Genomic DNA, 5603 nt, shown 5'->3' with positions numbered 1-5603 from the left:
ATGATCCCAACTGTATAAGTGACCATAACCCCCTTGCAATATTTTTTAAAGTATAGCAGCCTAAAGTAGTTGACAATTTGAAAGTGGCAACAATTGCATTTTCTTTCAATAAAGGTTTCTGAATAAGATGGGATTCCGGGTTGCTGGAGTCTGTAGTTTCTGAAAACGTTGGCGCAATAAATAAATGTCTATCTGCTGATATCCCCCGTGATTGATAATAGAAGCTTTTGCCACAGTCTTTTTCTTAATTTCTCAATTGTTAATCTAGAAACACAGTCCATCCAACCATCTCCCACAGTTTAATGCATCATGTTCAAAAGCTCATAATCAATTGAAGGTAGCATTAAACTGTGTCCCAAAAGTTAGGGAGAACATGAATTGTCCGATTTTTGCATAAGGACCTCCCTTTAAGATAGACTGTTTACTTCCAGCCAAGACTTGGGTTGCACACTTTCACAAGTATTTAAAACTCCCACCTTGTCTTGTATTCAAAAGGAAAATGAAGTACTTTCTGTCAAAGACATGGATATGTGGTGGGTATGTTATTTTTTGCAATGGAACTATTTGGGTTTAGAGCGGGTATGGGTTTTTGGAGTGGTGAGTAACCCTGGGCGTAGTTCGCAGAGCCGCACTCCGCGGAGCTACGCGAAGACGCACTTGCACTCCGCGACCTACGCGTAGCTCCGCGGACATGCGTAGTTGCTTGCTAGACCCGTTCGCGTGCCGTTTTTCGTCTTCGGGAGCGCGGTGCGCGTGTTCGGGGCGCTGCCTGCATGCTCGAGATGGCTAGCGCGCTAAGTTACCCAAGAGGTTTGTCCCGCCCGCTTGCGTTCCCTTATTTCCTGTTCCGGGTCACAAGTAACTTGTTCGCGTTGTGCAAGACATGTTCGGGAACTCATCTTCTCGTTCGCACTACAAAAGTGCGTGATCGCGCTAAATATCGCGCGAACTTACCCAGGCGGTCGCGACGGGCGGAGCCATCTTGGATTTCACACTCTGGCTATGGTTTTGGGCCTACTTTAGCATCTAGCTCCTATCTCTTCAATCCTGGTCTTTTCACCCACTTTTTCAAACTTTCTTTAGTTATTACCTATCTCTCTCTGTGCCTAGGTTTATATTTTTCATTTTATTTCTACTTTTACAACTTTTTTTCAACTTTTCTCTTGTTTTATATTACTTCCTTTTTTTACCTTGCTTCTTCTTTCCCCTACCTTTTTGTCTTGAACTATTCTTCTCCCCTCCACCCAGAACCATGGTGAAGGGTGCCAGCAGCATCGGCGGCTCAAAGGGCAAGGTGGCTGTGCCCAAAAAAACCCGGCTGCCTTGCGGCAGAATGCGCCCCGCAGGAGTGACGGCCCGCCAACTTTTTGGGGAGGAGGAGGTGGCTGCCCTGGTCTTTTTTATCCAGCGCCACCTCCCCTTGACCTTGGCAGCAGGCGGCAGGCCCGGCTCCGGCTACCGTATTGAAGAGCATCTCCGGCGGTGGGCGAAGGTGCGCCGGGCAGTCTTCCGCTGCTCCGGTATCCGGCGTACCCACCATCAGCTGTCCCACCGCTGGGCCGACATTTTGGACCGGGAGCAGGACCTGTTGGACCTGCTTGGTGTCGAGGTTGTGGGTCTTGGTGAGTGGCTACCCAAAAAAAAAAAGTGTGTGTATATATATATATATATATATATATATATAGTAGTATAAATATTGTTATTGTATCTTTCTAAATCTTGGCTGAATAAGTAACGCGATGACTGTTGCTCCTAGTTACATTTCCGATGTATTCCGTTATATCTACTGTAATTGTATGACACTGTTCTTCTTCACTGACTCTTGCGTGTTGTTACAACTTGGCGCTAGCTGTTGCTGTTTATTGATGTGACGTTTTCTTTATTGTAGAGAACTGAAGTTAGTTAATGCTATTAATAGAGTCTTGTCCTTCCTTTGTCCGTCAGTGAAATAGCGGTGGATGGATAATTGTACGTAGTTTGCATATTGTAGCATTTTTTTCACGGGCTTCTCTTCTGCATGAATCCTCCTCTGGCAATGAATGCTAAAGTTACTTTGTTCTTCTTACCTCAGCCAGGGCCGGCTTTAGGCATGTGCAAGCTGGGCAACTGCACAGGGCCACCAAACTTCAGGGGCCACCACACCAATATATATCCTTAATTTAATAATCCTCTGAGGATGGATACATATTTGCGTGGCGGCCCCTGGCAGGGATTTGGTGCCTCCGGCTCTGTTTCACTTCCAAACACCCTGACTCCCCCTCTTCACTGGCCTCCGTCCTCCGCCCCGACCTCCTCTTCCGGGGCCCCCTACCTACGCTCCCTGCCCAGGACCACCATGAGCCTAGAGCCACCCCTGCCTCAGCCCTCCATAGAACTGATGTAGTTTGTTTAATGAGTGGGTAGGCTTGGCAGCAGTAGCATTCAGTCAGTAGCAGAACAAAATATGATGCAACGAACGTACAATTTCGTGTATGCACAAAGTTTCTGCATGTCTCCTCTTTGTGATCTATGCATTTTGCTGGCAAAAATGAAAAAGAAATGACTACTCACAGATAATTGATTACCCCATTCTTGAATCTTGAATCGGTGGTGTTGTTCAGGTGTTACTGCCTCTGTGTTACTTAGTAATCTGCAATCAGAATGTTTATGGAACATTTGATTTGTTTTCTCCAAGTATACAGTCAGTGAATCCTGCAAGGCAGTAGTCGTTTGGTAGATCAATGTTTGTTTCTTTTAATGTTCTAGCAGTGGTTTTTGATTTGAAATGATGTCTATGTTTCACAGCACTCAATGTTTTTCTCTTTGTTTATTATTTCTTACATGAACCACAGAACCCAGGGGCAAGCAGAAGGCTGGGACCGAGTCGGCGGGTGAACCACCACAGGCACAGAGCTCCTCTACTGAGGATCCTGCTGCTGTCCCCAGTAAGTCCAACAGTGCTTTCTTTTGGAACAATGATATTTCCCTAACTTTGTAACGGAGCTTTTTTTTTTTCAACCGATTAATTACATTTACTTCCTAAAGAAATTTTGACTCTTTAGTTAAGGTATTAATCTTTTCCATAAATATGTGATAAAAATTAGAATTGCTGTAGGCACAGGGTCCACTCCTGTCTTATGCTTTTTCCTCTGTAATGTCTCTGCTTTGGCAATTGACACCAACCAAGTATGCATCCAGATGTTGATCTAGTATTTTGTAAACGTTAGTATACCACTAGTAGTCTTGTGGGAATTCTATCTTCTATGGAGTCATATACATATTACAAACTATGCATGCACCAGAAAATTGGATGTTGGTGCTGATAGGCAGGTTGGACCTTACTTACACCTCAGTCACAGAACTCTGAGGAACCCACAATTCACTGAACGACAACCTATATGGGCTCAGTCATTGGTCAATTATTCAATTATCACACTCCTGAACCCCAATACCAAGATGCCCAATGCTTTTATTACTCAATCCATAACCTAAGTAACCCCTTTTTGCTCACTCACTCGTGTAAGTCTACAAGACAACAGACACTGAAAATAAACTTCAGAGTCAAAGTGGTACTTCAAAAGCTTTATTTTGTTAGAAGTAAGTAAGTAACATCAATGTTTTTAAGTTGTTCCGTGAAATACATCGAGGGGCCCACCAGAAAAAATCCAGAGTTAAAAAAGGCTGAATAAAGTAATCAACATTTGTACAGCTACTAGTGCACGATAGGGAAGTGTGGGAAATGTCGGAGACCCCTCACCATTGAACGTATACTGGTTACATATGCCTCTTTTTGGTAAGCTCTGGAAATGTCAGCTTCGTAGAAGGAAATCTTCTCATCTGCCGAAAATGAATGACAAAAGTGGTGCACGTTAGACAGTATGAAATACATTTAGGCAAGTTTTATGCAGCCATGCTAAAAAAAAGTTGTAACCTGTAAGCAAACTCGATTCCACAATCCACATACAAAACGTAAATACGGGCCCTTTTATTTTCCAACCTCTTCAGGTGTATGCATTGAACAATCATGTTGCCTCAAAGGCGTCTTCTACTGCGCAACAAGCTGCGAGGTAGCATGCGCAAAATTGGATACATTGATGTACAAAGGTTTCATAGTTCACTTCAAATTTCCAAGGACTAGAGTAGCAGTACAGATGAGATGAGCTTGGGTACCATACCATAACAAATGAATGCTAATATGTGTAGTGACTCTGCTGTACTATGCAATGTGGACTACTACTGATTACGTACGTTGTACTTAACTGTTTTGCAGAACTCCATTCTTGGTGAACAAGTACAATGGGGGCTGTGCATCCATCTAAAAAGGTGTACTTATTTTTATAGGTGCAGAACCCGTACCATCCACCAGTGCCGACGGGGACAGCGGCGCAGCGTCAGCGATCCCGGAGGGGACAGGAGGATCAGAGGCACCTACACCAGCACCAGCAGCAGTGGGGGAGGAGCCAACAGCGGTGGGCGATGGTAAGTTACATTCAATAGTGATCCGCATTACTTGGTGGGAGGGGAAAACTTCCTCACTTACTCTGAGAATTAAGAACTTGAAGTTCTACTGGACAATATATGACGCCACCTTTACTTGTCATTACCGTGCTTAGCATTACCACTACAGTAATGCAGGTGGCTGATAGCAGTCGGATGCATGGGTTGTTGTTGAAGCATGGAAAGGAGAAAACACAGCTGCCTGCGTGGTTGGGAGACACACCCAATATCGGTGGTTAGTGGATAGTCTCAGCAGCAGTGGTGTTTTGGTCAAACCCAAAGGCAAGGGAAGGAGGGGACGACTGGATGCATGGGTCGTTGCTGGTGAAACACAAACCAAATAATGTTTGTTGCGCGAAATAAAGAATGATAGTCTCTACTAGACATTTACTACTAGGTGCCCCCTGTTAATTAATGTTAGTTTGAGACTGTTCCCGCCTTCCCGGAAGCAGAGTATATAATATAAAACGAGATATCAAAAAGACAGGTGTTCGTTCGTATGTGTGTGACCGTTGAAGTACACCCAAGCTACTAGGGCAGGCATAATGCCGTGCCAAAAAGTCCAACAAATAAATTATATAGGCCATAGAATGTTCAAGATAGATGCAACACAATTTTTTGTACTCAGCTTGCTTGCTAGTGCTACTGTGCCACTATGTGTTGAATCAATTTTGTGTTCTTGATTTGCTGGGATTTTGGATTACAACAATTCTGTTTCTTTCTTTATAGTTACTCCTTCAAAACGAACAAGGAAGGAGTTGGCAGTCCGGGCCCGGCAGCGGAAACTGCAGGCCATTGTTGAGGCCTACCGCCGGCTGGTGGCTCAGGCCGAGGAGGAGGAGGAGGAGGCGGCGGCAGCAGCTGCTGCCTCTTCCAATGCCCCGGCCCCCAAGCCTGCAGGAGTACGTCGCCGTGGTCAGACAGCCGCCCGCCGCTGAATTTTTACATCATCGGCGGCCCCCCCACAACATGCATGCCAATGTAGGTGCCGGGAATTTCAACAAAAGATTCTCCGCCGGGTAGCGAGGCTTGAGGAGGAGCGGGTGAAGCTTGAGGATGGAATAGAGGAGCGGGTGAAGCTCATTGTGGACAAACATCTGAAAGCCCGCCGGCTTTGAGATGGACCC

The 5603-nt window shown here is 45.2% G+C and overlaps 1 long non-coding RNA gene across 1 annotated transcript; it reads left to right on the top strand.

The window, feature by feature from the left end:
• The first annotated feature begins 2820 nt into the window (after positions 1-2820).
• Positions 2821-5271, top strand: LOC144772142 (uncharacterized). The gene is made up of 3 exons (XR_013599668.1): positions 2821-2924; positions 4321-4458; positions 5206-5271. It is a non-coding gene; the product is annotated as an uncharacterized LOC144772142 (long non-coding RNA).
• Positions 5272-5603: the final 332 nt, after the last annotated feature.

Source organism: Lissotriton helveticus, chromosome 8 (genome assembly GCF_964261635.1).
Source record: "Lissotriton helveticus chromosome 8, aLisHel1.1, whole genome shotgun sequence".
Taxonomy (NCBI): domain Eukaryota; kingdom Metazoa; phylum Chordata; class Amphibia; order Caudata; family Salamandridae; genus Lissotriton; species Lissotriton helveticus.
This window is presented reverse-complemented; position numbering and strand designations above follow the sequence as displayed.